Source organism: Lonchura striata, chromosome 5, assembly GCF_050655825.1.
Source record: "Lonchura striata isolate lonStrDom1 chromosome 5, ASM5065582v1, whole genome shotgun sequence".
NCBI lineage: Eukaryota > Metazoa > Chordata > Aves > Passeriformes > Estrildidae > Lonchura > Lonchura striata.
In genome coordinates this window covers 60,723,144-60,734,947 of record NC_140707.1, presented here as the reverse complement: position 1 = coordinate 60,734,947, position 11,804 = coordinate 60,723,144, and the positions used below count along the sequence as shown (strand labels likewise).

General features: G+C 39.0%; 1 long non-coding RNA gene across 2 annotated transcripts in view; it reads left to right on the top strand.

Annotated features, from left to right (window-relative positions):
• Positions 1-2,975: 2,975 nt before the first annotated feature.
• Positions 2,976-11,804, top strand: part of LOC146767401 (uncharacterized) — a 28,863-nt gene continuing 20,034 nt past the window's right edge. Inside the window, exons 1-2 of one of the 2 annotated variants that reach the window (XR_014955756.1) lie at positions 2,976-6,365; positions 7,745-11,695. This is a non-coding gene — a long non-coding RNA (uncharacterized LOC146767401). Of the gene's footprint in view, positions 11,696-11,804 lie in introns of both variants that reach the window. The other variant, XR_014955757.1, reaches the window with a different exon arrangement.

Sequence of the window (11,804 nt, the reverse complement as noted above, 5' to 3'; positions counted from 1 at the left end):
TAATCATCTTTGTGTATTTTTTTTTAATTTCTTTTTCACTTCATATAAGTACTTCTTTTAGAATCTGCCCCTTAGAAGGGTATCTCATTACTAGCACCAGTAAACTGTTAAGAGGATCAACGATGTTTATCTGTATTTTTTTTTTTATTCACTTGGATGCTGGTAGCCCAAAGCAATGGTGAAGTCTTATTTTGCTAATCACTTTACAAATGTTAAAAAGATGCCCCACACAGTGATTTAACAGCCTTGACATGTCTTACTTCACAACCTTATGGTGAAAAGGTTTGCAGTGGCCCAGTCCATTTGAAAGAGGTCCTTCCTATACATTCAGCTCTTTGGTGCAAAGCAGAGTCCATACTGAGGCAGGAATAAAGCTTCTGGGGACACAAAGTCAGGGCAATTTCCTGGCACTGGTCACAGATCTTGTAGGCTGAAATGTTTGCCAAGGACCTGCCCTGGGTGCACAAGGAGACAAAAATACTGGGTCACTCTGTGCCTCTCAGTTTGTGGCAAAGTACACACGAGAAAAATCAAGGCAAGTAAGACATAGCTAATTTTAACTTATACAGGAGAAAAAAGCGAGGGTGACAAAACAATTTTCCAGATATCCAGGATGAAGGGACTTGCTTGTGGATTGCACATTCAGAGTTAACTGGCAATGTGTGGCTAACACAGTTTGGAATAAAAGGGCAATGTAAAATATACATGATCTGTTGGTTTCTTTGCACAGAAATTTCTTTGATGTTTGCTATAGTGTCTATTTATAAAATTTGTGCTTCCAGGCGGGACAACATGTGATTCTTTTTTCCCCCTACAGCATTTCAAGTACTTTGTTTCATTATTAGATTTTCTTTAAAATTCGGAGAAATACAAGAAGAAAATCCTAGCCTTTCCAGGCCAGTTGCAAAGATCCTTTGTGCATGTCTTTACACTGCAGGTTGATGACACAGCTACAGTTTTTATTTTGAATAAAATGTTAAGGCTTTACAACAAAAGAGACAAGAGACAATACTTTGAGTGTCACAGTCCTTGGACCTCAGAAGATCTCTTTTAACCCTATGCATTGGATTGTCCTATATTATGATGTCAATTTTCAATATAAAATGTATTTGATGTATGTCTTTATTACTGTTGCTCTCAATGGTATCAGATAAAAAAAGTGAGTGGCAGGGGAATTGTTCTGTGTAATAACTAATAAAAAAATAAAGGAATTAAATTAAACAATCAAGCAAATATCATCATTATTTTGAAGGAAGGAGTTTAACAGGAAAGTCAGGAAGAAAGAAACTTTAGGAAGAACTGAATGTGGAAAATATCTTTGCAAAGAAATTAATAAGAAAAAATAAATGAAAGAGTTTTTAGTATATCAAGATGTTTTTAGAAAGTAGTAACAACAGTGCAAATGACAAAAAAAACTAACAAATAATTTTAACAACAACATCATCACAAGATACACGCTTAAGAATACTTAGAGCTTGAACATATAGCTCTTCTGGGAAATTACAGACTGGAGTTGCTGCCAATAATGCCCTCTTCTGGCGATGCTATTGCAGCCAAGGCTCTGTGTCAGTCATCTCAGGACCCTGCATCTTCAGTGTGCAGGGTGAATTCGACTGTAGACAGGGAGAGACTTTTATCTGAGTTAAATGTCACAACCCCTTTCTTTCCCCTGTTAGTTCCAAAGACTAGCTGTAGGTAAATTATTTTAATAAGGTAAGAGATACCACGGTACAGTTTTCTTTTCTTCCTTTTTTTTTCTCTTACCCCAAATAATGCTCTCTATGTCATCTGTATATTTATGATAGCTCAAAGACATGGGTGTGTGGATCTAATTAAAAATGTGAAAGGGTTTAGCAGCCTGCTGCTTCCCTGTGAGTCTCTTGTTGCCAACTCTTGGCAGCTCTGCTGTCACTGAGCCAAATGTTTAGTCTTCAGCTGAACTACTGCCAGTGAGCTGCGCTGCATTCTGGGACCACAGAGCCTCGAGGTACCGTGTTAAACTATCTCACATAAGGATGTGCAGTGAGCTGGACTTCATATTCAATCACCCAAAAGAAAAGTGAAGGAGAAAGCCTACTTTTGCCTGGTGAGCCTTAACGGTGTATAAGACACAATGACCAAATCCTCCAGGATTTTGCATCAGGGAAAACAAATAGTTTCTTGAGGTGGATCAACCCATGCATTTGCTTAATGTGCCTATGCAGCAATAGCAGTAGTTACATTTAGCAAATTTAGTTTAAATCAATCTACTCTGGATAGGGAATTTTAAAAAGAAACAACAAAACTCTGACTTTCTGCAGTGTGTATCTGGCCTTGATGCAAATTCCTCATGCGAAACAAATATATTCCAACTCAGCTCCAGGTATCCTTAGCAAGTATGGGGCAGTTTGAAAAAAGTATGGGGCAGTACAGAAAAAAAAATTGGCATATTTGCATTTCAGCATTCAGTCAGCAGCAGGAAAGCTATGTTGATAGAAATGTGCTTAGTACAGTTGTATTGCTTAATAAATTCAGGTATAATGTGGAGATAGATGGGGTTATAGGCTAAGCTGGCCTGTAGGCTTTGATCAGTGCTCCAACTCACTTAGGGCTTAAAGTGGACTGAAAGAATTGCCAGGTCTCATGAGTCAATGATGGATTTCCAGCAGATCAGAATTAAATTCTCCTTTTAGCTGTTCTCCCTGCACTCTTTTCTGCAAGGGAAATTACTTCTGCCAACAGCAAAGCAGTGTGTGTGCCTTCATGATATTTCTTTCTCTTTTCTATTTCTCTGCTGTCCCATTTCTATCTTTTGTTATCATGCCCTTCTCACTGTCATATCATTTTTATTCCCTTCCCTTCCCTTCCCTTCCCTTCCCTTCCCTTCCCTTCCCTTCCCTTCCCTTCCCTTCCCTTCCCTTCCCTTCCCTTCCCTTCCCTTCCCTTCCCTTCCCTTCCCTTCCCTTCCCTTCCCTTCCCTTCCCTTCCCTTCCCTTCCCTTCCCTTCCCTTCCCTTCCCTTCCCTTCCCTTCCCTTCCCTTCCCTTCCCTTCCCTTCCCTTCCCTTCCCTTCCCTTCCCTTCCCTTCCCTTCCCTTCCCTTCCCTTCCCTTCCCTTCCCTTTTCCATCTGCTTGGACTCCACATTACCCCTTTTTTCCCTTAACTTTTACTATCCTTCTCTACATCTTGCCTTTACTATCATAATGTTCTACCTGAGAGAATGAATGAGTCACCACTGATGTTAGTTCAGGGACTTAGCAGACACTTTATTCCTGAAATTTTCTTTGTATGTTTTTGAAGCCAGCACAATGGCAAAACAGCAACAAGGTTCTGCTGATTGCACTGTTTGTCCAACTCTTAATGTTGAGTATTTAAGAATAAAACTACAGTAAAAAAATGTTGGCTTAATATCAAAAACTTGTCTGCGTTCATTCATAATGCTAAGTATAGATTAGACTCACAGCACTAAAGGGGCAGAGAGAGAAGAAAAAAAAATAAACATTTACACTAATGATCACGCATTTTTTTGTAAAAAGGCTTTAAAAAAATAGAAGTGGGCACAAGTGTGCAACACACCCGAACTCTACCTTTTTGATCTTTCCTCTTGGGTCCTTTTTGTTGCAGTGGGCCAGCTCTGGGAAGGAGGCAGGACTCAGAAGCCGCTTGGCATCCAGCCCAGGCTTTGTGGGCCACTGGAGAGATGGATAGCTAGGTGCAGAAGTGCCCTGAGGCAGGTGTTAAAATGTTGTTCTTAGTTCCTTGGTGGTAATCATTGCAAAACAATCCTGTCTGCTCTATTCCTATCAACAAGCTGCTTTCCATGGCTCGTTGCTAAGAGACAGGACTGTTGCTTACAAGTTGCTTAGTGCCTTAGACTTTCAAAATTTATAATTTATTATCTTAGCATAAAAATTTGTTGAGTTTTTTTATTTTATTTTTCCACCAACCCAGTAATTGTTACATAAAACAAAGGTCATGCATCTACCAGAGTAGCAGTTGCTCTTATAATATGCTTTGCCTTTGTATGGTTTTGGTTCTGTGAAAAGAAAATGCTATTATAAACTGAAGATTAATATCATTTTTGTCCATTAACTTCTTGCATTATAAGACTGGTTAGGTCAATGGATTCCTTCAAGATTTCTTTTCTATTGAAAACAAGTTTCTGTCCAACCAAGAAGGAAATGAATTGAAATTATTTCAATTATCACACGAAAGATGTTGGCTCTTCTTGCTCTACACTTTACTAATAGTTCAACTCAACAATCCTACTTTCACAAAGTTAGTTGCAGAGATGTTTAACCAATTCCACAAATTACTTTTGTGCATTTCTCTAGTTTTGTGAATATACAAACCTTACCTTGCTAAAGTGTTTTTTACAAAACACTAGGTATGTCAGCTCAGTGAGGATTAATGCCAAAGAGGAAATGAGAACAATTTGCAGACTTGTTAAGTTGCAAAATAATTCTGTCATGGTTCACCAGTGTAAGGGAAAGAAAAAACCAAACAAAAACAAACAAACAAAAAACAAACAAACAAACAAACAAAAAAAACCTAAAAGATCTTATTCCTATACTCCTTGGTGGAAATTAAAGATACTGACCTGGGGTTAGGTTTTTACTTTATGTTTAACAGGAAAGAAGTACATACAGTTGATGCTGTGGTATTAAACTGAAACATATCCAAGAGCTCCACAAGTACAAAACATTGCTACAGTTAATGCTTCAGAAAAATGAAGGCAAAGTTACTTTTGCCCCATCATTTCAGTGAATAGTTTATGCCAGTTAGAACCAAGAATTTCATCAAAGAGAGCTGTAGAAATGGCTCTGGAAACGGCTTGGTGCAGATCATACTCCCAACTACAAAGCTTTTGAGGAAGTGCCTACTCAGCAAAATAAAGGTGTGTTTCCCAGCATACCTGACCTTTTTCCATCCAGCAACAACAGTGAAGTTAGGCTTGCAAGCACAGGACAGTACAGCCAGGGCTAAGACATATATCACCACACCTTCCTATTCCAGCTAACTTATGTAAACAAAATTATGTGAATATGATGACACCAACATTTTATGTTGGAGGAGTATTCTTGAGTACTGCAGCAGCTTAATTTCTGTTTAGCTATGCAAGCTAAGTGTATTTTAGTCAGTCTAAATACATTCTGGAGCTGGTCCTCTAACCAGTGGAGGTTAGCATGATGTAGCCACACTGATCAATGCCTGAGATCGCTCAAAAGCCCATCCAATCTACAACCATAAATTTTCGATTACTTCTAGTAGTCCACAAGAAATTTAGTTCTTCTCAATAGTGTGATGAAAGATACTGCAATCACTTCAGGAAGGAAATGAAGATACAGCTTAAATGGGATGCTAAAAACTTGTGTGTTCCTGAAATCCTCTGAAATCCTGCCTTCTAATTCTAATGTAAATATCTACCCCTTATATAGTTACTTATGTAAAATGGGATCCAAAACAATATAAAAGAAGTTGTAGTGAGTTGGTATTCTGTCACTTTAGAGTTTGAGTGGCATGGTGTAAACTTGAGGAATCTGGGTGAGGTGAATATCTTCCTCTTATTTTCCTTGTTTATGAGTATCTTTGGCAATAATACCTAATTTCCCATTAAAAAGGGGGTATTTATATGCATGCAAGTGCAATGGTATGATCCATACCTCCTTTATATAAGTTCATGTTACTTAATTATTACTGCTGCAACCATTCACTCAAACATCAGAAGAGATGAATAGGGAGGAAGAATATAATTTCTGCATTAACCTTCCAAGAAGGGAACTCCTGTTGACTCTATACATGCATCACAATTCTCCACAGAACCAGCTGGAGCACATTTAGTGAAAGGAAAAGGTGGATTCACGTGCTAAGGAACTGATCTGTTACAGGAAATTCTGACCAAAATTGTCCTTCAAAACCAATATGTATTTATCCTGCTTTATTGAGGGGGTTGGCACAGGAGGATGTACTCAAGTGGCGATAACTGCTCACTGTTTCTTAGATAACATGAACTGGAAAATGCATCAACAGTAATATGTCTACAGACGGTGACTTGACCTTCTGAAAGAGTCCTTAAAATCTGTGAAGGAGGAGTTTTGCATTTTAAACTCTTATGGTTGTTGGGAATAGAAGCAGATTTATAGTTGGCTGCTATGTTAAGGTTCTTGGGTGAGCAATAGGCACCAAATGTTTGGAAATCATTGTGCAAGCACAAAAGAAAGAAGCTGCAGAACATGTTGTTAAGTGAAAATCTACAATTTTAGTCCTTAGGTTAAGTTTGGTGAGAGAAAGAATCAGTGATTTGATCTTATGACCAATTCTACTGGAATCCACATTGGAAAATATCCAAATGTTCTTGAGGGGCAGTATTCAGTTGTTTCTCTCAGGTATGTCAAGTTCATAGTCTAATCTGGAGGTTCAAGTGTGCAGCTCTGTCAGAAATCAAATTTATTATTATATCATAAAAAATCAATGCATGTTCAACAGGCTAGATCCTGGGGTTCAAAAAGGAAGGGTTGATGGATCATTATCTAGGTACAGTAAGAAGTTTATTTGTATTTTACCAGGACAGCAATAACTGGCTAAATAAAAGTCATGTGAAGTTGTTAGATAAAATAACCATAAAAAAGTAAAAATGCCCTGAGCTTTCAAGAGGTCAGTTAGAAGATATTAATTATTTTTAAATTGGGGAATTGTAGGGGGTGGGGAAAAGGGGAGCATGGTTCTGTTGCATTTGTTTGGGGGGTTCCCCCCCCAGTCTAAGTTAAATTTTTCTCTGGACAAAAAACTCAGTATAATCTGGGGAGGGGATATTGGTCTGAAGGGCTATAGTACAAACATACCGCTGTGTCAAGTAAGCCCTCTTGGAGGATTACAACTTTTGGGTGAACAGAGGAAATATTTTTCTCTTGGTTTTGAATTATCTGCTTTCACAAGCAACTATCTCTAATAAATAAAAACCTGTGATTTGAAAAGAGTTTATAAATAAAAGCATTTGACTGAAGATTTGCTTTAGTGGATTAACAAAACAAAACTGAAAAGACAAAGCTCATGAAAAATCAGTTTCTTAATTACCTGATTAATTTGTCTTAGGGGTTATTGTAGCTCTCCTGAGAAGATACATGGTCCTGGGCCACCCAGCAGCAGCTCAACATCTTGAATGCTCAGGCCCCTCATCAGGGAAAAGCCTGAAGAATAAGAGGGAGGGCTCTTCACTGCTCCCCTCTCAGGCAAAATGCCCACTGAATTCAATAGGATTTTTGCATGAGTAAGTCAAGCAGGATTTGGCTCTGGAAGGACATAACAAGATTGAGCAGACTTGGTTCCCAGTAATGGCATCCCATTGTGCTGTGGTATGGTAGAACACGCAGTGCTGGAGTGCATTCTGTCAGTGCCTCTGTCTTCCAGAGGATATTGTAATATCTCATTATTGTGAACTAGAAGAAAGGGATCTGGTAGAATTAGAACTGGAGATTATTGTAGGGTTTTCAAAAGTAAAAAAAAAAAAAAAAAAAAAAAAAAAAAAGCCAAGAAATGTAACATTATGAACACAGGATATTAATAGCTTACTTTTACTCTGTGAAATGTCTTTAATTCCAAGTATATTGAGGCTGATGACATGTTTGTCAATGATGCCTAGTGGCTCCATTCTAACTTATGGGTACATTACCAAAAGTCTGTCTAAAAAGCCTAGCTTGTGAGTTGCTGATTGTCTCCTGAGAGTATCTAAATGATTCATCTTTCCCTGATCTTGTTGGCTCTACAGAGCTGGCGTGTTGTGTTGGATTTGTGAAATGAGGCATCTGAAACAGGCCTTGCAAAACATGCTGAGAACCTGGCTTTGGCATCGGGGTGAAGTCTGGTGAGTCTGGTATTTTCCCTGGCTCAGGTCTGTGAATTCTTCTGGGTGGACACTGGACACTTGGTCATAGCATGGTACAGTCACTCTCTTGTAGGGTGATCCAAGCTCAGGTCAGCCATAGATTCCACACGCCTTGCAATGTGCAACCTCCAAGCCATTTCTAGAAGGGTACCAGAGCTGAGATAGGTGGCATGAACCACATGTTTTGCAAGTTATGTGAGCATGCCCTGCCTATCCATGGAGTGGGCTGTCATGTGCTTTGGGCACACGCCAGGGAGTAGCTCAGGCCATGCTCACTCCTGTGTGACTCAAACTTTACTCCTACTCAAAGGCTTTTGTCCATGTGACAGAAGGTGACTGAGAACTAGGCTGGAATTTGAGTGAATAATATTTACTTAGAATTTGTTTTAGACATGTCCAGTTTGCACCTACAAACACACCAGTGTGTATTAGTACTAGATGTACAAATCTTTCACAATTCCTGGATATTATGGTGGTTGCTCTAGACTTTTAAGATATACTAACTGAAGAATTGTCTGATTTTTGCTAGGTCACCTTCGTACAAATAGGAACAAGTACCAGATTAAGGGGTATTTCTGGAAAGCATCAGGTGTGTCCATGACCTCACCTCAACTGTGACCATCCTCACCTGATTTTCCCATTATGTGAAGAAAGTCCAAACAGGCACAAGAGTTGAAAAAGCCCTCAGAAAGCTGGAACTTGCCTGTAAGAAGTATCTCTGAATGCTGTAGTCAGAGAAATGTAGCAATCCATGGGGTTTTAATGTCACTCTGATACAAACATAAATCAATGGTTGTCCTGTGTGGGGTGTTTGTCCATTGATACAGTGCCTGCCATTCTCTGCTTGAAAAGAATTCCATGTCTAGGTCCTTTGACATACACAAATATATTTTTTTAAAAAGCACTCTTAAAGGTGATTTATATAGAGTTTATATAGGATGTGTGCATGTGTGTGTACACACACACAAGTAACATATTGGTAAACTGAAATGTGGAAAGTGTCAAGTACACAGTGAAAACCTCAAGGGTCAGTATGACTTAGTGATATTATCAAAAAAAAAAAAAAAAAACCTGCAACTATTTCTGCATTTACAGAGTCTCTGAGGCTGTCAGTGGTACCTGGAAGGCATAGCATGAACTTTTATTTAATACAGACCTGCCTCCGATATGCATTATTAATTGATATTTATAAAGAAGTGCATTAAGAGTTATCTGGGTACAGGCAGTACTATAAAGCTATAAATATATTTAGCTAGATTTTATAGTTCCTTAAGATCAGTCACCAGAGACAGAGAATGATATATATTTGATATGAATAACATCTGTATTTGTGTCTAAATAGAGGAAGAAATGCATCTGTCTTTAGTAGATGTCGCTTTTTAATGCTTCAGCCTGCAAGAAATGCACATTAATAGCAGCTTCTACCCTGAGGAAGGTTTTGAACTGGAGTACTTGAGAAGAAACTTACAACAGAGCAGCCTAAAGTGCCACCCAGTCCCTTTTAATTAGCACATATAAGTCCCCCAACATCCAAGATATGATTGAGACTTTCTGCCATTTCATTTTAATATCAGTGTTATATGCTAACGTTTGTCAGACTAAGCTAAAAAACCACTTCTTTTTATGTTGTTTCCCACATGCAGAGCAGACCTCTTACATTTTTGTTGGCTGCTAACGTACTAAGCGTTTTTTGGCAGCATGCGGTTCTGGATTGAAGCCATGCATGCAAGTCTTCCACAGTAAGTATGGCCCAAAGGATTAGAGATCAATGGATTTAGTTATCTGGTGAAGTTCCCCTGCCTCTCTGGTGCTATTAAAAGGTTTTGCTATTGTAACGAGCACCAGAACTTTTCATTTTAAACTTGCCCAACTGAGGCTTCCACTTAGGCTGCAAAGTGTAAGAAAGTTACTGGACTTCTGCAAGTAGATTTACTGTCATGCCACTGAAATGAAAGTCCAAGAAAAACCCTTAAAAATATTTTATACATTGGAAGACAAAAATTGTTCATAAAGGAGGGAAAAAAACCCAACACTGCAGTGTGCTTTCTCAATGTAATCAAAAGATGCTGCCTTAGAGAAAATTGCCTTCTAATTAGCTCATAATGAAATCCTGAGAAATGGGGTAGACTTTTAGAAAAAGTCTGATGCCTGAAGCTCTGCCAACCTGAGTAAAAGGAATCCTCAGTCCCAAGAGCTCAGGGGCCTCCAAACCACAGACCTGGCCCACAGCTGGGCTGCTGCTGACTGTTGGCTGTGGACTAGTGGACACTGCTCATTGCTCCCCACTCTGACACTGACTCTGAAGCCTTTGTGTGCTGTCCAAAGCTACTGATTTGGTCCCCAAAACACCTACTTCCTCCCCCTTCTCTCCACAAGGAAATGTGAACAGCTGCCACAGAGATTTTCTCTGCTGTGCATGTGTAGAGATTCCTTCTGTGTTTGGCGTCCCCACACAAGAGAAATGTATCATAAAGCCCTTCAGGATTTGGCCTATGCCACATGGGAATATCTTGACTTTCAAGTTTGAGAGACTAAGTAGTTTTTATTTTCTTATTTTTAAATGTGGGACTTCCTGAACAGAGAATTCATACCCAGCTGATATAGCATTGGTCTTTTTAAGCTGAACAGAATAAGCCATTCCATTTGCCTTCATAATGGACATAATAGGTAAAAATGTAGCTCAGGTTTGGGTCCACCCTGTGTGTGCAGGGAGTGGAAGGTGAGCAGGAACTGTTCTGCACTTCCCCACTACCTTTGCCCAGGCTTCAGTACAGATTCAGGCTCTGGTCCTGTAGTTACTAAATTTTATAGGGCTCTCTGAGAACCTTTATAATCACTACAAGAAAGAAAGTTAGAGAAAGAAAATTATGGAAGAACAAATTTAACCTTCCCACCTTTTGTTTAGCAAGTTGCAAATAATGACACATACCACGCTGTCATGAGTGGATGGTAAAAGCTGATAAAAACCCAGTGAGAGTCAACAGGACAGATTCCAGCTTTAGCCATAGGTAAACACAGCATTAATTTTCTGTGTTCAGAGCTGTATCTTACATTGCACTGTGTATTTATGAAATGCTTTTCAGCTGAAGTGACCCACACACATCTGAACAACCCCAAATCATACCAAGATGGCTCTCCTACCACATAGATAAAGCAAGAATCACCAACAGCAAAGACTCCACAGATGTAAACTCAAAGTCTTACTGGGGTGACAGCCACCCTAGCTCAAGCACTAGTATCTTTGGCATTTCAAAGTAGAACATAAATCTGCCAAACAAAGGACAGGACAACGTATAGTGGAAGAGGGCACCATCCTGAAAAGGTAATCTGGTTTTGTTAAAAAAGCTAGTTGCTGATTTCAGGATTTTGCTATCCATGAAAAATGCCCTCAATTGCTATCTGTCCTGAAAAGCTCTTCAAACTAGTAAGTGTGCCCAGAAACAGTCTGTCAGGCTACCAGGCCCCCTAGGGAAGCCACATAGTTCTATATTGCAGGGAACAAAATGTAAATGTACTCTTCTTAAGGGCAGCCAGATAAAATAAGAGCTAATCCAAACACCAAACCAAATCCAAAACCTTTGAGAGAATGGAGATAAACACTCTCTAAGTTGTCCATGTAAAGTATCATTCAGGCATAAAAAATTCATCTAATTTTGCTGCTGTTCTAAAGTCCTAAAAAAGTCCTTTCCTGCAAGTATCTACCATTCTCAGATGATGCAGATACTTTGGAGCTTCCATTCACACAAGCAGAATTTTTTGAGCCTTACCAACATGACTATCTAAAACTTCCCCAGTTTAAGAGGCTCATCCTTCAATATTTTTTATGTGCTTCTAGTTCTACCCATTTATCAATAACCCCAATCCCAACCCAAATGTTTCATATTCATTTCCATTTTCAGATCTTCTGAAACTCTGAAAATTGTTACACAAGTAACTTTCTATC